The sequence below is a fragment of the Ascaphus truei genome, chromosome 7 (assembly GCF_040206685.1).
Source record: "Ascaphus truei isolate aAscTru1 chromosome 7, aAscTru1.hap1, whole genome shotgun sequence".
NCBI lineage: Eukaryota > Metazoa > Chordata > Amphibia > Anura > Ascaphidae > Ascaphus > Ascaphus truei.
Genome location: NC_134489.1, coordinates 8,866,870 through 8,888,551, shown reverse-complemented (window position 1 = coordinate 8,888,551; position 21,682 = coordinate 8,866,870). Strand labels below are relative to the sequence as shown.

General features: G+C 66.2%; 1 protein-coding gene across 1 annotated transcript in view; it reads left to right on the top strand.

Moving 5' to 3' along the window:
- MIA (MIA SH3 domain containing) overlaps window positions 1-21,469 on the top strand; it is a 76,003-nt gene extending 54,534 nt beyond the window's left edge. Inside the window, exon 5 of the mRNA XM_075606725.1 lies at window positions 21,194-21,469. The gene's annotated coding sequence lies outside the window, so the exon portion shown is untranslated. The remainder of the gene's footprint in view (window positions 1-21,193) is intronic.
- The last annotated feature ends 213 nt before the right edge of the window (window positions 21,470-21,682 follow it).

Sequence of the window (21,682 nt, the reverse complement as noted above, 5' to 3'; positions counted from 1 at the left end):
TGCGCATGGCAGGACGGAGCGGAATGAGAGGGTGGCTGCGCATGGCAGGACGGAGCGGAATGAAAGGGTGGCTGCGCATGGCAGAACGGAGCGTAATGAGAGGGTGGCTGCGCGTGGCAGGACGGAGCGGCATGAAAGGGTGGCTGCGCATGGCAGGACGGAGCGGAATGAAAGGGTGGCTGCGCGTGGCAGGACGGAGCGGCATGAAAGGGTGGCTGCGCGTGGCAGGACGGAGCGGAATGAGAGGGTGGCTGCGCATGGCAGGACGGGGCGGAATGAGAGGGTGGCTGCGCGTGGCAGGACGGGGCGGAATGAGAGGGTGGCTGCGTGTGGCAGGACGGAGCGGAATGAGAGGGTGGCTGCGCGTGGCAGGACGGAGCGGAATGAGAGGGTGGCTGCGCGTGGCAGGACGGAGCGGAATGAGAGGGTGGCTGCGCATGGCAGGACGGAGCGGAATGAGAGGGTGGCTGCACATGGCAGGACGGAGCGGAATGAGAGGGTGGCTGCGCGTGGCAGGACGGAGCGGAATGAGAGGGTGGCTGCGCGTGGCAGGACGGAGCGGAATGAGAGGGTGGCTGCGCGTGGCAGGACGGAGCGGAATGAGAGGGTGGCTGCGCATGGCAGGACGGAGCGGAATGAGAGGGTGGCTGCGCACGGCAGGACGGAGCGGAATGAGAGGGTGGCTGCGCACGGCAGGACGGAGCGGAATGAGAGCGTGGCTGCGCGTGGCAGGACGGAGCGGAATGAGAGGGTGGCTGCGCATGGCAGGACGGAGCGGAATGAAAGGGTGGCTGCGCATGGCAGGACGGAGCGGAATGAGCGGGTGGCTGCGCGTGGCAGGACGGAGCGGAATGAGAGCGTGGCTGCGCGTGGCAGGACGGAGCGGAATGAGAGGGTGGCTGCGCATGGCAGGACGGAGCGGAATGAAAGGGTGGCTGCGCATGGCAGGACGGAGCGGAATGAGAGGGTGGCTGCGCATGGCAGGACGGAGCGGAATGAGAGGGTGGCTGCGCATGGCAGGACGGAGCGGAATGAAAGGGTGGCTGCGCATGGCAGGACGGAGCGGAATGAAAGGGTGGCTGCGCATGGCAGGACGGAGCGGAATGAGAGGGTGGCTGCGCATGGCAGGACGGAGCGGAATGAGAGGGTGGCTGCGCATGGCAGGACGGAGCGGAATGAGAGGGTGGCTGCGCATGGCAGGACGGAGCGGAATGAGAGGGTGGCTGCGCATGGCAGGACGGAGCGGAATGAAAGGGTGGCTGCGCATGGCAGGACGGAGCGGAATGAGAGGGTGGCTGCGCATGGCAGGACGGAGCGGAATGAAAGGGTGGCTGCGCATGGCAGGACGGAGCGGAATGAGAGGGTGGCTGCGCATGGCAGGACGGAGCGGAATGAGAGGGTGGCTGCGCGTGGCAGGACGGAGCGGAATGAGAGGGTGGCTGCGCATGGCAGGACGGAGCGGAATGAAAGGGTGGCTGCGCATGGCAGGACAGAGCGGAATGAGAGGGTGGCTGCGCGTGGCAGGACGGAGCGGAATGAGAGGGTGGCTGCGCGTGGCAGGACGGAGCGGAATGAGAGGGTGGCTGCGCGTGGCAGGACGGAGCGGAATGAGAGGGTGGCTGCGCGTGGCAGGACGGAGCGGAATGAGAGGGTGGCTGCGCGTGGCAGGACGGAGCGGAATGAGAGGGTGGCTGCGCGTGACAGGACGGAGCGGAATGAAAGGGTGGCTGCGCATGGCAGGACGGAGCGGAATGAAAGGGTGGCTGCGCATGGCAGGACGGAGCGGAATGAGAGGGTGGCTGCGCATGGCAGGACGGAGCGGAATGAGAGGGTGGCTGCGCATGGCAGGACGGAGCGGAATGAGAGGGTGGCTGCGCGTGGCAGGACGGAGCGGAATGAGAGGGTGGCTGCGCGTGGCAGGACGGAGCGGAATGAGAGGGTGGCTGCGCGTGGCAGGACGGAGCGGATTGAGAGGGTGGCTGCGCGTGGCAGGACGGAGCGGAATGAGAGGGTGGCTGCGCATGACAGGACGGAGCGGAATGAGAGGGTGGCTGCGCATGGCAGGACGGAGCGGAATGAGATGGTGGCTGCGCATGGCAGGACGGAGCGGAATGAGAGGGTGGCTGCGCATGGCAGGACGGAGCGGAATGAAAGGGTGGCTGCGCATGGCAGGACGGAGCGGAATGAGAGGGTGGCTGCGCATGGCAGGACGGAGCGGAATGAAAGGGTGGCTGCGCATGGCAGGACGGAGCGGAATGAGAGGGTGGCTGCGCATGGCAGGACGGAGCGGAATGAAAGGGTGGCTGCGCGTGGCAGGACGGAGCGGAATGAGAGGGTGGCTGCGCGTGGCAGGACGAAGCGGAATGAAAGGGTGGCTGCGCATGGCAGGACGGAGCGGAATGAGAGGGTGGCTGCGCGTGGCAGGACGGAGCGGAATGAGAGGGTGGCTGCGCGTGACAGGACGGAGCAGAATGAGAGGGTGGCTGCGCGTGGCAGGACGGAGCGGAATGAAAGGGTGGCTGCGCGTGGCAGGACGGAGCGGAATGAAAGGGTGGCTGCGCATGGCAGGACGGAGCGGAATGAGAGGGTGGCTGCGCATGGCAGGACGGAGCGGAATGAGAGGGTGGCTGCGCGTGGCAGGACGGAGCGGAATGAGAGGGTGGCTGCGCGTGGCAGGACGGAGCGGAATGAGAGGGTGGCTGCGCATGGCAGGACGGAGCGGAATGAGAGGGTGGCTGCGCATGGCAGGACAGAGCGGAATGAGAGGGTGGCTGCGCGTGGCAGGACGGAGCGGAATGAGAGGGTGGCTGCGCGTGGCAGGACGGAGCGGAATGAGAGGGTGCCTGCGCGTGGCAGGACGGAGCGGAATGAGAGGGTGGCTGCGCATGGCAGGACGGAGCGGAATGAGAGGGTGGCTGCGCATGGCAGGACGGAGCGGAATGAGAGGGTGGCTGCGCATGGCAGGACGGAGCAGAATGAAAGGGTGGCTGCGCATGGCAGGACGGAGCGGAATGAAAGGGTGGCTGCGCATGGCAGGACGGAGCGGAATGAGAGGGTGGCTGCGCATGGCAGGATGGAGCGGAATGAGCGGGTGGCTGCGCATGGCAGGACGGAGCGGAATGAGAGGGTGGCTGCGCGTGGCAGGACGGAGCGGAATGAGAGGGTGGCTGCGCATGGCAGGACGGAGCGGAATGAGAGGGTGGCTGCGCATGACAGGACGGAGCGGAATGAGATGGTGGCTGCGCATGGCAGGACGGAGCGGAATGAGAGGGTGGCTGCGCATGGCAGGACGGAGCGGAATGAGAGGGTGGCTGCGCATGGCAGGACGAAGCGGAATGAAAGGGTGGCTGCGCATGGCAGGACGGAGCGGAATGAGAGGGTGGCTGCGCGTGGCAGGACGGAGCGGAATGAGAGGGTGGCTGCGCATGGCAGGACGGAGCGGAATGAGAGGGTGGCTGCGCGTGACAGGACGGAGCGGAATGAAAGGGTGGCTGCGCATGGCAGGACGGAGCGGAATGAAAGGGTGGCTGCGCATGGCAGGACGGAGCGGAATGAGAGGGTGGCTGCGCATGGCAGGACGGAGCGGAATGAGAGGGTGGCTGCGCATGGCAGGACGGAGCGGAATGAGAGGGTGGCTGCGCGTGGCAGGACGGAGCGGAATGAGAGGGTGGCTGCGCGTGGCAGGACGGAGCGGAATGAGAGGGTGGCTGCGCGTGGCAGGACGGAGCGGAATGAGAGGGTGGCTGCGCGTGGCAGGACGGAGCGGAATGAGAGGGTGGCTGCGCGTGGCAGGACGGAGCGGAATGAGAGGGTGGCTGCGCGTGGCAGGACGGAGCGGAATGAGAGGGTGGCTGCGCATGGCAGGACGGAGCGGAATGAAAGGGTGGCTGCGCGTGGCAGGACGGAGCGGAATGAGAGGGTGGCTGCGCGTGACAGGACGGAGCAGAATGAGAGGGTGGCTGCGCGTGGCAGGACGGAGCGGAATGAGAGGGTGGCTGCGCATGGCAGGACGGAGCGGAATGAGAGGGTGGCTGCGCATGGCAGGACGGAGCGGAATGAGAGGGTGGCTGCGCGTGGCAGGACGGAGCGGAATGAGAGGGTGGCTGCGCGTGGCAGGACGGAGCGGAATGAGAGGGTGGCTGCGCATGGCAGGACGGAGCGGAATGAAAGGGTGGCTGCGCATGGCAGGACAGAGCGGAATGAGAGGGTGGCTGCGCGTGGCAGGACGGAGCGGAATGAGAGGGTGGCTGCGCGTGGCAGGACGGAGCGGAATGAGAGGGTGGCTGCGCATGGCAGGACGGAGCGGAATGAAAGGGTGGCTGCGCATGGCAGGACGGAGCGGAATGAGAGGGTGGCTGCGCATGGCAGGACGGAGCGGAATGAGAGGGTGGCTGCGCATGGCAGGACGGAGCGGAATGAGAGGGTGGCTGCGCATGGCAGGACGGAGCGGAATGAAAGGGTGGCTGCGCATGGCAGGACGGAGCGGAATGAGAGGGTGGCTGCGCATGGCAGGACGGAGCGGAATGAGAGGGTGGCTGCGCATGGCAGGACGGAGCGGAATGAAAGGGTGGCTGCGCATGGCAGGACAGAGCGGAATGAGAGGGTGGCTGCGCGTGGCAGGACGGAGCGGAATGAGAGGGTGGCTGCGCGTGGCAGGACGGAGCGGAATGAGAGGGTGGCTGCGCATGGCAGGACGGAGCGGAATGAAAGGGTGGCTGCGCATGGCAGGACGGAGCGGAATGAGAGGGTGCCTGCGCATGGCAGGACGGAGCGGAATGAGAGGGTGGCTGCGCATGGCAGGACGGAGCGGAATGAGAGGGTGGCTGCGCATGGCAGGACGGAGCGGAATGAGAGGGTGGCTGCGCATGGCAGGACGGAGCGGAATGAAAGGGTGGCTGCGCATGGCAGGACGGAGCGGAATGAGAGGGTGGCTGCGCATGGCAGGACGGAGCGGAATGAGAGGGTGGCTGCGCATGGCAGGACGGAGCGGAATGAGAGGGTGGCTGCGCATGGCAGGACGGAGCGGAATGAAAGGGTGGCTGCGCATGGCAGGACGGAGCGGAATGAGAGGGTGGCTGCGCATGGCAGGACGGAGTGGAATGAGAGGGTGGCTGCGCATGGCAGGACGGAGCGGAATGAGAGGGTGGCTGCGCGTGGCAGGACGGAGCGGCATGAAAGGGTGGCTGCGCATGTCAGGACGGAGCGGAATGAAAGGGTGGCTGCGCATGGCAGGACGAAACGGAATGAGAGGGTGGCTGCGCGTGGCAGGACGGAGCGGAATGAGAGGGTGGCTGCGCATGGCAGGACGGAGCGGAATGAGAGGGTGGCTGCGCATGGCAGAACGGAGCGGAATGAGAGGGTGGCTGCGCGTGGCAGGACGGAGCGGAATGAGAGGGTGGCTGCGCATGGCAGGACGGAGCGGAATGAAAGGGTGGCTGCGCATGGCAGGACAGAGCGGAATGAAAGGGTGGCTGCGCATGGCAGGACGGAGCGGAATGAGAGGGTGGCTGCGCGTGGCAGGACGGAGCGGAATGAGAGTGTGGCTGCGCATGGCAGGACGGAGCGGAATGAGAGGGTGGCTGCGCGTGGCAGGACGGAGCGGAATGAGAGGGTGGCTGCGCGTGGCAGGACCGAGCGGAATGAGAGGGTGGCTGCGCGTGGCAGGACGGAGCGGAATGAGAGGGTGGCTGCGCGTGGCAGGACGGAGCGGAATGAGAGGGTGGCTGCGCATGGCAGGACGGACCGGAATGAGAGGGTGGCTGCGCGTGGCAGGACGGAGCGTAATGAGAGGGTGGCTGCGCGTGGCAGGACGGAGCGGCATGAAAGGGTGGCTGCGCGTGGCAGGACGGAGCGGAATGAAAGGGTGGCTGCGCGTGGCAGGACGGAGCGGCATGAAAGGGTGGCTGCGCGTGGCAGGACGGAGCGGAATGAAAGGGTGGCTGCGCGTGGCAGGACGGAGCGTAATGAGAGGGTGGCTGCGCATGGCAGGACGGAGCGGAATGAGGGTGGCTGCGCATGGCAGGACGGAGCGGAATGAGGGTGGCTGCGCGTGGCAGGACGGAGCGGAATGAGAGGGTGGCTGCGCGTGGCAGGACGGAGTGGAATGAGAGGGTGGCTGCGCGTGGCAGGACGGAGCGGAATGAGAGGGTGGCTGCGCATGGCAGGACGGAGCGTAATGAGAGGGTGGCTGCGCGTGGCAGGACGGAGCGGAATGAGGGTGGCTGCGCGTGGCAGGACGGAGCGGAATGAAAGGGTGCCTGCGCATGGCAGGACGGAGCGGAATGAGCGGGTGGCTGCGCGTGGCAGGACGGAGCGGAATGAGAGGGTGGCTGCGCGTGGCAGGACGGAGCGGAATGAGAGGGTGGCTGCGCATGGCAGGACGGAGCGGAATGAAAGGGTGGCTGCGCATGGCAGGACGGAGCGGAATGAGAGGGTGGCTGCGCATGGCAGGACGGAGCGTAATGAGAGGGTGGCTGCGCATGGCAGGACGGAGCGGAATGAGAGGGTGGCTGCGCGTGGCAGGACGGAGCGGAATGAGAGGGTGGCTGCACGTGGCAGGACGGAGCGGAATGAAAGGGAGGCTGCGCATGGCAGGACGGAGCGGAATGAGAGGGTGGCTGCGCGTGGCACGACGGAGCGGAATGAGAGGGTGGCTGCGCGTGGCAGGACGGAGCGGAATGAGAGGGTGGCTGCGCGTGGCAGGACGGAGCGAAATGAGAGGGTGGCTGCGCGTGGCAGGACGGAGCGGAATGAGAGGGTGGCTGCGCGTGGCAGGACGGAGCGGAATGAGAGGGTGGCTGCGCGTGGCACGACGGAGCGGAATGAGAGGGTGGCTGTGCTTGGCAGGACGGAGCGGAATGAGGGTGGCTACGCATGGCAGGACGGAGCGGAATGAGAGGGTGGCTGCGCATGGCAGGACGGAGCGGAATGAGAGGGTGGCTGCGCGTGGCAGGACGGAGCGGAATGAGAGGGTGGCTGCACGTGGCAGGACGGAGCGGAATGAAAGGGAGGCTGCGCATGGCAAGACGGAGCGGAATGAGAGGGTGGCTGCGCGTGGCACGACGGAGCGGAATGAGAGGGTGGCTGCGCGTGGCAGGACGGAGCGGAATTAGAGGGTGGCTGCGCGTGGCAGGACAGAGCGGAATGAAAGGGTGGCTGCGCATGGCAGGACGGAGCGGAATGAGAGGGTGGCTGCGCATGGCAGGACGGAGCGGAATGAGAGGGTGGCTGCGCGTGGCAGGACGGAGCGAAATGAGAGGGTGGCTGCGCGTGGCAGGACGGAGCGGAATGAGGGTGGCTGCGCATGGCAGGACGGAGCGGAATGAGGGTGGCTGCGCATGGCAGGACGGAGCGGAATGAGAGGGTGGCTGCGCGTGGCAGGACGGAGCGGAATGAGAGGGTGCCTGCGCATGGCAGGACGGATCAGAATGAGGGTGGCTGCGCATGGCAGGACGGAGCGGAATGAGAGGGTGGCTGCGCATGGCAGGACGGAGCGGAATGAGGGTGGCTGCGCATGGCAGGACGGGGCGGAATGAGAGGGTGGCTGCGCGTGGCAGGACGGAGCGGAATGAGAGGGTGGCTGCGCGTGGCAGGACGGAGCGGAATGAGAGGGTGGCTGCGCATGGCAGGACGGAGCGGAATGAGGGTGGCTGCGCATGGCAGGACGGGGCGGAATGAGAGGGTGGCTGCGCGTGGCAGGACGGAGCGGAATGAGAGGGTGGCTGCGCGTGGCAGGACGGAGCGGAATGAGAGGGTGGCTGCGCATGGCAGGACGGAGCGGAATGAGAGGGTGGCTGCACGTGGCAGGACGGAGCGGAATGAGAGGGTGGCTGCGCTTGGCAGGACGGAGCGGAATGAGAGGGTGGCTGCGCATGGCAGGACGGAGCGGAATGAGAGGGTGGCTGCGCGTGGCAGGACGGAGCGGAATGAGAGGGTGGCTGCGCATGGCAGGACGGAGCGGAATGAGAGGGTGGCTGCGCATGGCAGGACGGAGCGGAATGAAAGGGTGGCTGCGCGTGGCAGGACGGAGCGGAATGAGAGGGTGGCTGCGCATGTCAGGACGGAGCGGAATGAGAGGGTGGCTGCGCGTGGCAGGACGGAGCGGAATGAAAGGGTGGCTGCGCATGGCAGGACGGAGCGCAATGAGAGGGTGGCTGCGCGTGGCAGGATGGAGCGGAATGAAAGGGTGGCTGCGCATGGCAGGACGGAGCGGAATGAGAGGGTGGCTGCGCGTGGCAGGACGGAGCGGCATGAAAGGGTGGCTGCGCATGTCAGGACGGAGCGGAATGAAAGGGTGGCTGCGCATGGCAGGACGGAACGGAATGAGAGGGTGGCTGCGCGTGGCAGGACGGAGCGGAATGAGAGGGTGGCTGCGCATGGCAGGACGGAGCGGAATGAGAGGGTGGCTGCGCATGGCAGAACGGAGCGGAATGAGAGGGTGGCTGCGCGTGGCAGGACGGAGCGGAATGAGAGGGTGGCTGCGCATGGCAGGACGGAGCGGAATGAAAGGGTGGCTGCGCATGGCAGGACAGAGCGGAATGAAAGGGTGGCTGCGCATGGCAGGACGGAGCGGAATGAGAGGGTGGCTGCGCGTGGCAGGACGGAGCGGAATGAGAGTGTGGCTGCGCATGGCAGGACGGAGCGGAATGAGAGGGTGGCTGTGCGTGGCAGGACGGAGCGGAATGAGAGGGTGGCTGCGCGTGGCAGGACGGAGCGGAATGAGAGGGTGGCTGCGCGTGGCAGGACGGAGCGGAATGAGAGGGTGGCTGCGCGTGGCAGGACCGAGCGGAATGAGAGGGTGGCTGCGCGTGGCAGGACGGAGCGGAATGAGAGGGTGGCTGCGCGTGGCAGGACGGAGCGGAATGAGAGGTTGGCTGCGCATGGCAGGACGGAGCGGAATGAGAGGGTGGCTGCGCGTGGCAGGACGGAGCGGAATGAGAGGGTGGCTGCGCGTGGCAGGACGGAGCGGAATGAGAGGGTGGCTGCGCGTGGCAGGACGGAGCGGAATGAGAGGGTGGCTGCGCGTGGCAGGACGGAGCGGAATGAAAGGGTGGCTGCGCATGGCAGGACGGAGCGGAATGAGAGGGTGGCTGCGCATGGCAGGACGGAGCGGAATGAAAGGGTGGCTGCGCATGGCAGGACGGAGCGGAATGAGAGGGTGGCTGCGCATGGCAGGACGGAGCGGAATGAGAGGGTGGCTGCACGTGGCAGGACGGAGCGGAATGAGAGGGTGGCTGCGCTTGGCAGGACGGAGCGGAATGAGAGAGTGGCTGCGCATGGCAGGACGGAGCGGAATGAGAGGGTGGCTGCGCGTGGCAGGAAGGAGCGGAATGAGAGGGTGGCTGCGCATGGCAGGACGGAGCGGAATGAGAGGGTGGCTGCGCATGGCAGGACGGAGCGGAATGAAAGGGTGGCTGCGCGTGGCAGGACGGAGCGGAATGAGAGGGTGGCTGCGCATGTCAGGACGGAGCGGAATGAGAGGGTGGCTGCGCGTGGCAGGACGGAGCGGAATGAAAGGGTGGCTGCGCATGGCAGGACGGAGCGCAATGAGAGGGTGGCTGCGCGTGGCAGGACGGAGCGGAATGAAAGGGTGGCTGCGCATGGCAGGACGGAGCGGAATGAGAGGGTGGCTGCGCGTGGCAGGACGGAGCGGCATGAAAGGGTGGCTGCGCATGTCAGGACGGAGCGGAATGAAAGGGTGGCTGCGCATGGCAGGACGGAACGGAATGAGAGGGTGGCTGCGCGTGGCAGGACGGAGCGGAATGAGAGGGTGGCTGCGCATGGCAGGACGGAGCGGAATGAGAGGGTGGCTGCGCATGGCAGAACGGAGCGGAATGAGAGGGTGGCTGCGCGTGGCAGGACGGAGCGGAATGAGAGGGTGGCTGCGCATGGCAGGACGGAGCGGAATGAAAGGGTGGCTGCGCATGGCAGGACAGAGCGGAATGAAAGGGTGGCTGCGCATGGCAGGACGGAGCGGAATGAGAGGGTGGCTGCGCATGGCAGGACGGAGCGGAATGAGAGGGTGGCTGCACGTGGCAGGACGGAGCGGAATGAGAGGGTGGCTGCGCTTGGCAGGATGGAGCGGAATGAGAGGGTGGCTGCGCATGGCAGGACGGAGCGGAATGAGAGGGTGGCTGCGCGTGGCAGGACGGAGCGGAATGAGAGGGTGGCTGCGCATGGCAGGACGGAGCGGAATGAGAGGGTGGCTGCGCATGGCAGGACGGAGCGGAATGAAAGGGTGGCTGCGCGTGGCAGGACGGAGCGGAATGAGAGGGTGGCTGCGCATGTCAGGACGGAGCGGAATGAGAGGGTGGCTGCGCGTGGCAGGACGGAGCGGAATGAAAGGGTGGCTGCGCATGGCAGGACGGAGCGCAATGAGAGGGTGGCTGCGCGTGGCAGGACGGAGCGGAATGAAAGGGTGGCTGCGCATGGCAGGACGGAGCGGAATGAGAGGGTGGCTGCGCGTGGCAGGACGGAGCGGCATGAAAGGGTGGCTGCGCATGTCAGGACGGAGCGGAATGAAAGGGTGGCTGCGCATGGCAGGACGAAACGGAATGAGAGGGTGGCTGCGCGTGGCAGGACGGAGCGGAATGAGAGGGTGGCTGCGCATGGCAGGACGGAGCGGAATGAGAGGGTGGCTGCGCATGGCAGTACGGAGCGGAATGAGAGGGTGGCTGCGCGTGGCAGGACGGAGCGGGATGAGAGGGTGGCTGCGCATGGCAGGACGGAGCGGAATGAAAGGGTGGCTGCGCATGGCAGGACAGAGCGGAATGAAAGGGTGGCTGCGCATGGCAGGACGGAGCGGAATGAGAGGGTGGCTGCGCGTGGCAGGACGGAGCGGAATGAGAGGGTGGCTGCGCGTGGCAGGACGGAGCGGAATGAGAGGGTGGCTGCGCGTGGCAGGACCGAGCGGAATGAGAGGGTGGCTGCGCGTGGCAGGACGGAGCGGAATGAGAGGGTGGCTGCGCGTGGCAGGACGGAGCAGAATGAGAGGGTGGCTGCGCGTGGCAGGACGGAGCAGAATGAGAGGGTGGCTGCGCATGGCAGGACGGACCGGAATGAGAGGGTGGCTGCGCGTGGCAGGACGGAGCGTAATGAGAGGGTGGCTGCGCGTGGCAGGACGGAGCGGCATGAAAGGGTGGCTGCGCGTGGCAGGACGGAGCGGAATGAAAGGGTGGCTGCGCGTGGCAGGACGGAGCGGCATGAAAGGGTGGCTGCGCGTGGCAGGACGGAGCGGAATGAAAGGGTGGCTGCGCGAGGCAGGACGGAGCGTAATGAGAGGGTGGCTGCGCATGGCAGGACGGAGCGGAATGAGGGTGGCTGCGCATGGCAGGACGGGGCGGAATGAGAGGGTGGCTGCGCGTGGCAGGACGGAGCGGAATGAGAGGGTGGCTGCGCGTGGCAGGACGGAGTGGAATGAGAGGGTGGCTGCGCGTAGCAGGACGGAGCGGAATGAGAGGGTGGCTGCGCATGGCAGGACGGAGCGGAATGAGAGGGTGGCTGCGCGTGGCAGGACGGAGCGGAATGAGGGTGGCTGCGCGTGGCAGGACGGAGCGGAATGAGAGGGTGGCTGCGCGTGGCAGGACGGAGCGGAATGAGAGGGTGGCTGCGCACGGCAGGACGGAGCGGAATGAGAGGGTGGCTGCGCACGGCAGGACGGAGCGGAATGAGAGGGTGGCTGCGCACGGCAGGACGGAGCGGAATGAGAGCGTGGCTGCGCGTGGCAGGACGGAGCGGAATGAGGGTGGCTGCGCGTGGCAGGACGGAGCGGAATGAAAGGGTGCCTGCGCATGGCAGGACGGAGCGGAATGAGCGGGTGGCTGCGCGTGGCAGGACGGAGCGGAATGAGAGGGTGGCTGCGCGTGGCAGGACGGAGCGGAATGAGAGGGTGGCTGCGCATGGCAGGACGGAGCGGAATGAAAGGGTGGCTGCGCATGGCAGGACGGAGCGGAATGAGAGGGTGGCTGCGCATGGCAGGACGGAGCGGAATGAGAGGGTGGCTGCGCGTGGCAGGACGGAGCGGAATGAGAGGGTGGCTGCGCGTGGCAGGACGGAGCGGAATGAAAGGGTGGCTGCGCATGGCAGGACGGAGCGGAATGAGAGGGTGGCTGCGCATGGCAGGACGGAGCGGAATGAGAGGGTGGCTGCGCATGGCAGGACGGAGCGGAATGAGAGGGTGGCTGCGCGTGGCAGGACGGAGCGGAATGAGAGGGTGGCTGCACATGGCAGGACGGAGCGGAATGAAAGGGAGGCTGCGCATGGCAGGACGGAGCGGAATGAGAGGGTGGCTGCGCGTGGCACGACGGAGCGGAATGAGAGGGTGGCTGCGCGTGGCAGGACGGAGCGGAATGAGGGTGGCTGCGCATGGCAGGACGGGGCGGAATGAGAGGGTGGCTGCGCGTGGCAGGACGGAGCGGAATGAGAGGGTGGCTGCGCGTGGCAGGACGGAGTGGAATGAGAGGGTGGCTGCGCGTAGCAGGACGGAGCGGAATGAGAGGGTGGCTGCGCATGGCAGGACGGAGTGGAATGAGAGGGTGGCTGCGCGTGGCAGGACGGAGCGGAATGAGGGTGGCTGCGCGTGGCAGGACGGAGCGGAATGAGAGGGTGGCTGCGCGTGGCAGGACGGAGCGGAATGAGAGGGTGGCTGCGCACGGCAGGACGGAGCGGAATGAGAGGGTGGCTGCGCACGGCAGGACGGAGCGGAATGAGAGGGTGGCTGCGCACGGCAGGACGGAGCGGAATGAGAGCGTGGCTGCGCGTGGCAGGACGGAGCGGAATGAGGGTGGCTGCGCGTGGCAGGACGGAGCGGAATGAAAGGGTGCCTGCGCATGGCAGGACGGAGCGGAATGAGCGGGTGGCTGCGCGTGGCAGGACGGAGCGGAATGAGAGGGTGGCTGCGCGTGGCAGGACGGAGCGGAATGAGAGGGTGGCTGCGCATGGCAGGACGGAGCGGAATGAAAGGGTGGCTGCGCATGGCAGGACGGAGCGGAATGAGAGGGTGGCTGCGCATGGCAGGACGGAGCGGAATGAGAGGGTGGCTGCGCGTGGCAGGACGGAGCGGAATGAGAGGGTGGCTGCGCGTGGCAGGACGGAGCGGAATGAAAGGGTGGCTGCGCATGGCAGGACGGAGCGGAATGAGAGGGTGGCTGCGCATGGCAGGACGGAGCGGAATGAGAGGGTGGCTGCGCATGGCAGGACGGAGCGGAATGAGAGGGTGGCTGCGCGTGGCAGGACGGAGCGGAATGAGAGGGTGGCTGCACATGGCAGGACGGAGCGGAATGAAAGGGAGGCTGCGCATGGCAGGACGGAGCGGAATGAGGGTGGCTGCGCATGGCAGGACGGAGCGGAGTGAGGGTGGCTGCGCATGGCAGGACGGAGCGGAATGAGAGGGTGGCTGCGCGTGGCAGGACGGAGCGGAATGAGAGGGTGCCTGCGCATGGCAGGACAGAGCGGAATGAGGGTGGCTGCGCATGGCAGGACGGAGCGGAATGAGAGGGTGGCTGCGCATGGCAGGACGGAGCGGAATGAGGGTGGCTGCGCGTGGCAGGACGGGGCGGAATGAGAGGGTGGCTGCGCGTGGCGGGACGGAGCGGAATGAGAGGGTGGCTGCGCGTGGCAGGACGGAGCGGAATGAGAGGGTGGCTGCGCATGGCAGGACGGAGCGGAATGAGGGTGGCTGCGCATGGCAGGACGGGGCGGAATGAGAGGGTGGCTGCGCGTGGCAGGACGGAGCGGAATGAGAGGGTGGCTGCGCGTGGCAGGACGGAGCGGAATGAGAGGGTGGCTGCGCATGGCAGGACGGAGCGGAATGAGAGGGTGGCTGCGCGTGGCAGGACGGAGCGGAATGAGAGGGTGGCTGCGCTTGGCAGGACGGAGCGGAATGAGAGGGTGGCTGCGCTTGGCAGGACGGAGCGGAATGAGAGGGTGGCTGCGCGTGGCAGGACGGAGCGGAATGAGAGGGTGGCTGCGCATGGCAGGACGGAGCGGAATGAGAGGGTGGCTGCGCATGGCAGGACAGAGCGGAATGAGAGGGTGGCTGCGCATGGCAGGACGGAGCGGAATGAAAGGGTGGCTGCGCGTGGCAGGACGGAGCGGAATGAGAGGGTGGCTGCGCATGTCAGGACGGAGCGGAATGAGAGGGTGGCTGCGCGTGGCAGGACGGAGCGGAATGAAAGGGTGGCTGCGCATGGCAGGACGGAGCGCAATGAGAGGGTGGCTGCGCGTGGCAGGACGGAGCGGAATGAAAGGGTGGCTGCGCATGGCAGGACGGAGCGGAATGAGAGGGTGGCTGCGCGTGGCAGGACGGAGCGGCATGAAAGGGTGGCTGCGCATGTCAGGACGGAGCGGAATGAAAGGGTGGCTGCGCATGGCAGGCCGGAACGGAATGAGAGGGTGGCTGCGCGTGGCAGGACGGAGCGGAATGAGAGGGTGGCTGCGCATGGCAGGACGGAGCGGAATGAGAGGGTGGCTGCGCATGGCAGAACGGAGCGGAATGAGAGGGTGGCTGCGCGTGGCAGGACGGAGCGGAATGAAAGGGTGGCTGCGCGTGGCAGGACGGAGCGGAATGAAAGGGTGGCTGCGCATGGCAGGACAGAGCGGAATGAAAGGGTGGCTGCGCATGGCAGGACGGAGCGGAATGAGAGGGTGGCTGCGCGTGGCAGGACGGAGCGGAGTGAGAGTGTGGCTGCGCGTGGCAGGACGGAGCGGAATGAGAGGGTGGCTGCGCGTGGCAGGACGGAGCGGAATGAGAGGGTGGCTGCGCGTGGCAGGACCGAGCGGAATGAGAGGGTGGCTGCGCGTGGCAGGACCGAGCGGAATGAGAGGGTGGCTGCGCGTGGCAGGACGGAGCGGAATGAGAGGGTGGCTGCGCGTGGCAGGACGGAGCGGAATGAGAGGGTGGCTGCGCGTGGCAGGACGGAGCGGAATGAGAGGGTGGCTGCGCGTGGCAGGACGGAGCGGAATGAGAGGGTGGCTGCGCGTGGCAGGACGGAGCGGAATGAGAGGGTGGCTGCGCGTGGCAGGACGGAGCGGAATGAAAGGGTGGCTGCGCGTGGCAGGACGGAGCGGAATGAGAGGGTGGCTGCGCATGGCAGGACGGAGCGGAATGAAAGGGTGGCTGCGCATGGCAGGACGGAGCGGAATGAGAGGGTGGCTGCGCATGGCAGGACGGAGCGGAATGAGAGGGTGGCTGCGCGTGGCAGGACGGAGCGGAATGAGAGGGTGGCTGCGCTTGGCAGGACGGAGCGGAATGAGAGAGTGGCTGCGCATGGCAGGACGGAGCGGAATGAGAGGGTGGCTGCGCGTGGCAGGACGGAGCGGAATGAGAGGGTGGCTGCGCGTGGCAGGACGGAGCGGAATGAGAGGGTGGCTGCGCATGGCAGGACGGAGCGGAATGAAAGGGTGGCTGCGCGTGGCAGGACGGAGCGGAATGAGAGGGTGGCTGCGCATGTCAGGACGGAGCGGAATGAGAGGGTGGCTGCGCGTGGCAGGACGGAGCGGAATGAAAGGGTGGCTGCGCATGGCAGGACGGAGCGCAATGAGAGGGTGGCTGCGCGTGGCAGGACGGAGCGGAATGAAAGGGTGGCTGCGCATGGCAGGACGGAGCGGAATGAGAGGGTGGCTGCGCGTGGCAGGACGGAGCGGCATGAAAGGGTGGCTGCGCATGTCAGGACGGAGCGGAATGAAAGGGTGGCGGCGCATGGCAGGACAGAACGGAATGAGAGGGTGGCTGCGCGTGGCAGGACGGAGCGGAATGAGAGGGTGGCTGCGCATGGCAGGACGGAGCGGAATGAGAGGGTGGCTGCGCATGGCAGAACGGAGCGGAATGAGAGGGTGGCTGCGCGTGGCAGGACGGAGCGGAATGAGAGGGTGGCTGCGCATGGCAGGACGGAGCGGAATGAAAGGGTGGCTGCGCATGGCAGGACAGAGCGGAATGAAAGGGTGGCTGCGCATGGCAGGACGGAGCGGAATGAGAGGGTGGCTGCGCGTGGCAGGACAGAGCGGAATGAGAGTGTGGCTGCGCGTGGCAGGACGGAGCGGAATGAGAGGGTGGCTGCGCGTGGCAGGACGGAGCGGAATGAGAGGGTGGCTGCGCGTGGCAGGACCGAGCGGAATGAGAGGGTGGCTGCGCGTGGCAGGACGGAGCGGAATGAGAGGGTGGCTGCGCGTGGCAGGACGGAGCGGAATGAGAGGGTGGCTGCGCATGGCAGGACGGAGCGGAATGAGAGGGTGGCTGCGCGTGGCAGGACGGAGCGTAATGAGAGGGTGGCTGCGCGTGGCAGAACGGAGCGTAATGAGAGGGTGGCTGCGCGTGGCAGGACGGAGCGGCATGAAAGGGTGGCTGCGCGTGGCAGGACGGAGCAGAATGAAAGGGTGGCTGCGCGTGGCAGGACGGAGCGGCATGAAAGGGTGGCTGCGCGTGGCAGGACGGAGCGGAATGAAAGGGTGGCTGCGCATGGCAGGACGGAGCGTAATGAGAGGGTGGCTGCGCATGGCAGGACGGAGCGGAATGAGGGTGGCTGCGCATGGCAGGACGGGGCGGAATGAGAGGGTGGCTGCGCGTGGCAGGACGGAGCGGAATGAGAGGGTGGCTGCGCGTGGCAGGACGGAGTGGAATGAGAGGGTGGCTGCGCGTGGCAGGACGGAGTGGAATGAGAGGGTGGCTGCGCGTGGCAGGACGGAGCGGAATGAGAGGGTGGCTGCGCATGGCAGGACGGAGCAGAATGAGAGGGTGGCTGCGCGTGGCAGGACGGAGCGGAATGAGGGTGGCTGCGCGTGGCAGGACGGAGCGGAATGAGAGGGTGGCTGCGCACGGCAGGACGGAGCGGAATGAGAGGGTGGCTGCGCACGGCAGGACGGAGCGGAATGAGAGGGTGGCTGCGCACGGCAGGACGGAGCGGAATGAGAGCGTGGCTGCGCGTGGCAGGACGGAGCGGAATGAGAGGGTGGCTGCGCGTGGCAGGACGGAGCGGAATGAAAGGGTGCCTGCGCATGGCAGGACGGAGCGGAATGAGCGGGTGGCTGCGCGTGGCAGGACGGAGTGGAATGAGAGGGTGGCTGCGCGTGGCAGGACGGAGCGGAATGAGAGGGTGGCTGCGCATGGCAGGACGGAGCGGAATGAAAGGGTGGCTGCGCATGGCAGGACGGAGCGGAATGAGAGGGTGGCTGCGCATGGCAGGACGGAGCGGAATGAGAGGGTGGCTGCGCATGGCAGGACGGAGCGGAATGAGAGGGTGGCTGCGCGTGGCAGGACGGAGCGGAATGAGAGGGTGGCTGCACATGGCAGGACGGAGCGGAATGAGAGGGAGGCTGCGCATGGCAGGACGGAGCGGAATGAGAGGGTGGCTGCGCGTGGCACGACGGAGCGGAATGAGAGGGTGGCTGCGCGTGGCAGGACGGAGCGGAATGAGAGGGTGGCTGCGCGTGGCAGGACGGAGCGGAATGAGAGGGTGGCTGCGCATGGCAGGACGGAGCGGAATGAGAGGGTGGCTGCGCGTGGCAGGACGGAGCGGAATGAGAGGGTGGCTGCGCGTGGCACGACGGAGCGGAATGAGAGGGTGGCTGTGCGTGGCAGGACGGAGCGGAATGAGGGTGGCTACGCATGGCAGGACGGAGCGGAATGAGAGGGTGGCTGCGCATGGCAGGACGGAGCGGAATGAGAGGGTGGCTGCGCGTGGCAGGACGGAGCGGAATGAGAGGGTGCCTGCGCATGGCAGGACGGAGCGGAATGAGAGGGTGGCTGCGCGTGGCAGGACGGAGCGGAATGAGAGGGTGGCTGCACATGGCAGGACGGAGCGGAATGAAAGGGAGGCTGCGCATGGCAGGACGGAGCGGAATGAGAGGGTGGCTGCGCGTGGCACGACGGAGCGGAATGAGAGGGTGGCTGCGCGTGGCAGGACGGAGCGGAATGAGAGGGTGGCTGCGCGTGGCAGGACGGAGCGGAATGAAAGGGTGGCTGCGCATGGCAGGACGGAGCGGAATGAGAGGGTGGCTGCGCATGGCAGGACGGAGCGGAATGAGAGGGTGGCTGCGCGTGGCAGGACGGAGCGAAATTTGAGGGTGGCTGCGCATGGCAGGACGGAGCGGAATGAGGGTGGCTGCGCATGGCAGGACGGAGCGGAATGAGGGTGGCTGCGCATGGCAGGACGGAGCGGAATGAGAGGGTGGCTGCGCGTGGCAGGACGGAGCGGAATGAGAGGGTGCCTGCGCATGGCAGGACAGAGCGGAATGAGGGTGGCTGCGCATGGCAGGACGGAGCGGAATGAGGGTGGCTGCGCATGGCAGGACGGGGCGGAATGAGAGGGTGGCTGCGCGTGGCAGGACGGAGCGGAATGAGAGGGTGGCTGCGCGTGGCAGGACGGAGCGGAATGAGAGGGTGGCTGCGCGTGGCAGGACGGGGCGGAATGAGAGGGTGGCTGCGCGTGGCAGGACGGAGCGGAATGAGAGGGTGGCTGCGCGTGGCAGGACGGAGCGGAATGAGAGGGTGGCTGCGCGTGGCAGGACGGAGCGGAATGAGAGGGTGGCTGCGCGTGGCAGGACGGAGCGGAATGAGAGGGTGGCTGCGCGTGGCAGGACGGAGCGGAATGAGAGGGTGGCTGCGCGTGGCAGGACGGAGCGGAATGAGAGGGTGGCTGCGCGTGGCAGGACGGAGCGGAATGAGAGGGTGGCTGCGCGTGGCAGGACGGAGCGGAATGAGAGGGTGGCTGCGCGTGGCAGGACGGAGCGGAATGAGAGGGTGGCTGCGCGTGGCAGGACGGAGCGGAATGAGAGGGTGGCTGCGCATGGCAGGACGGAGCGGAATGAGAGGGTGGCTGCGCATGGCAGGACGGAGCGGAATGAGAGGGTGGCTGCGCATGGCAGGACGGAGCGGAATGAGAGGGTGGCTGCACATGGCAGAACGGAGCGGAATGAGAGGGTGGCTGCGCATGGCAGGACGGAGCGGAATGAGAGGGTGGCTGCGCGTGGCAGGACGGAGCGGAATGAGAGGGTGGCTGCGCGTGGCAGGACGGAGCGGAATGAGAGGGTGGCTGCGCGTGGCAGGACGGAGCGGAATGAGAGGGTGGCTGCGCATGGCAGGACGGAGCGGAATGAGAGGGTGGCTGCGCATGGCAGGACGGAGCGGAATGAGAGGGTGGCTGCGCGTGGCAGGACGGAGCGGAATGAGAGGGTGGCTGCGCGTGGCAGGACGGAGCGGAATGAGAGGGTGCCTGCGCATGGCAGGACGGAGCGGAATGAGAGGGTGGCTGCGCGTGGCAGGACGGAGCGGAATGAGAGGGTGGCTGCACATGGCAGGACGGAGCGGAATGAAAGGGAGGCTGCGCATGGCAGGACGGAGCGGAATGAGAGGGTGGCTGCGCGTGGCACGACGGAGCGGAATGAGAGGGTGGCTGCGCGTGGCAGGACGGAGCGGAATGAGAGGGTGGCTGCGCGTGGCAGGACGGAGCGGAATGAAAGGGTGGCTGCGCATGGCAGGACGGAGCGGAATGAGAGGGTGGCTGCGCATGGCAGGACGGAGCGGAATGAGAGGGTGGCTGCGCGTGGCAGGACGGAGCGAAATTTGAGGGTGGCTGCGCATGGCAGGACGGAGCGGAATGAGGGTGGCTGCGCATGGCAGGACGGAGCGGAATGAGGGTGGCTGCGCATGGCAGGACGGAGCGGAATGAGAGGGTGGCTGCGCGTGGCAGGACGGAGCGGAATGAGAGGGTGCCTGCGCATGGCAGGACAGAGCGGAATGAGGGTGGCTGCGCATGGCAGGACGGATCGGAATGAGAGGGTGGCTGCGCATGGCAGGACGGAGCGGAATGAGGGTGGCTGCGCATGGCAGGACGGGGCGGAATGAGAGGGTGGCTGCGCGTGGCAGGACGGAGCGGAATGAGAGGGTGGCTGCGCGTGGCAGGACGGAGCGGAATGAGAGGGTGGCTGCGCATGGCAGGACGGAGCGGAATGAGGGTGGCTGCGCATGGCAGGACGGGGCGGAATGAGAGGGTGGCTGCGCGTGGCAGGACGGAGCGGAATGAGAGGGTGGCTGCGCGTGGCAGGACGGAGCGGAATGAGAGGGTGGCTGCGCGTGGCAGGACGGAGCGGAATGAGAGGGTGGCTGCGCGTGGCAGGACGGAGCGGAATGAGAGGGTGGCTGCGCGTGGCAGGACGGAGCGGAATGAGAGGGTGGCTGCGCGTGGCAGGACGGAGCGGAATGAGAGGGTGGCTGCGCGTGGCAGGACGGAGCGGAATGAGAGGGTGGCTGCGCGTGGCAGGACGGAGCGGAATGAGAGGGTGGCTGCGCGTGGCAGGACGGAGCGGAATGAGAGGGTGGCTGCGCATGGCAGGACGGAGCGGAATGAGAGGGTGGCTGCGCATGGCAGGACGGAGCGGAATGAGAGGGTGGCTGCGCATGGCAGGACGGAGCGGAATGAGAGGGTGGCTGCGCATGGCAGGACGGAGCGGAATGAAAGGGTGGCTGCGCATGGCAGAACGGAGCGGAATGAGAGGGTGGCTGCGCATGGCAGGACGGAGCGGAATGAGAGGGTGGCTGCGCGTGGCAGGACGGAGCGGAATGAGAGGGTGGCTGCGCGTGGCAGGACGGAGCGGAATGAGAGGGTGGCTGCGCATGGCAGGACGGAGCGGAATGAGAGGGTGGCTGCGCATGGCAGGACGGAGCGGAATGAGAGGGTGGCTGCGCGTGGCAGGACGGAGCGGAATGAGAGGGTGGCTGCGCGTGGCAGGACGGAGCGGAATGAGAGGGTGGCTGCGCGTGGCAGGACGGAGCGGAATGAGAGGGTGGCTGCGCATGGCAGGACGGAGCGGAATGAGAGGGTGGCTGCGCGTGGCAGGACGGAGCGGAATGAGAGGGTGGCTGCGCATGGCAGGACGGAGCGGAATGAGAGGGTGGCTGCGCGTGGCAGGAAGGGGCCTCTTTGGCTCACGTCATAGTCCTGGGTTTATATTTGCTAGTAAATGGTCTCCTTCCCGTACTAATGCTGAGACAGCTGTAAGAAGAAATGAATATAAAATATATACCCTACCATGAAAATATAGCATCTGCCAGCACCTCCATTAGATGCCCCTTTGTGTGAATGAATGAGACATTTGGAGGCTGTGTTATGGAACAATAATGGGAGCAGTGGAGGAAAGAAAGTCCAATGCTACACATTATAATAGGGTATATTTAATTATGCCTCTCTTTTCTCCAAACTAGAAATGTAGTTTTATACCTGGAGGTCTGAATCGCATCTACTTAGAAAAGCAGTCCTGACAAATATAGCTGATATTGAAGAAAACGGAATAATGAACCCAAAGGGGATCTCTGTCTCTGAAATGACTGACGGACGTCATAGCCCGAAGTGACCTGGCCAGTCAATATAATTATTATATTATAATAAGTTTCCTGACAGGATTCATCACGTTCATCGCAGAATTGATCTTTTTAATATCACTTGATAGCTGCTTGTAATAAAGTTTTCCTTTGCAACAATATTCATGTAATTAGTGAATAAGGGTAGATTGATAGATTGATACGTTGACAGCTGGAGCAGACTGAATGCCACAGTTACAATTATAAGGTTTCTCAACCAAAACTGATACATTACTATGTATGTGCTGTATAGTGTTAAACAAACAGCTGCAATCCATACACTCAATGTTACCAATGCATGGCGTGGCTATACAGCCAGTCCTCGGTTATCGA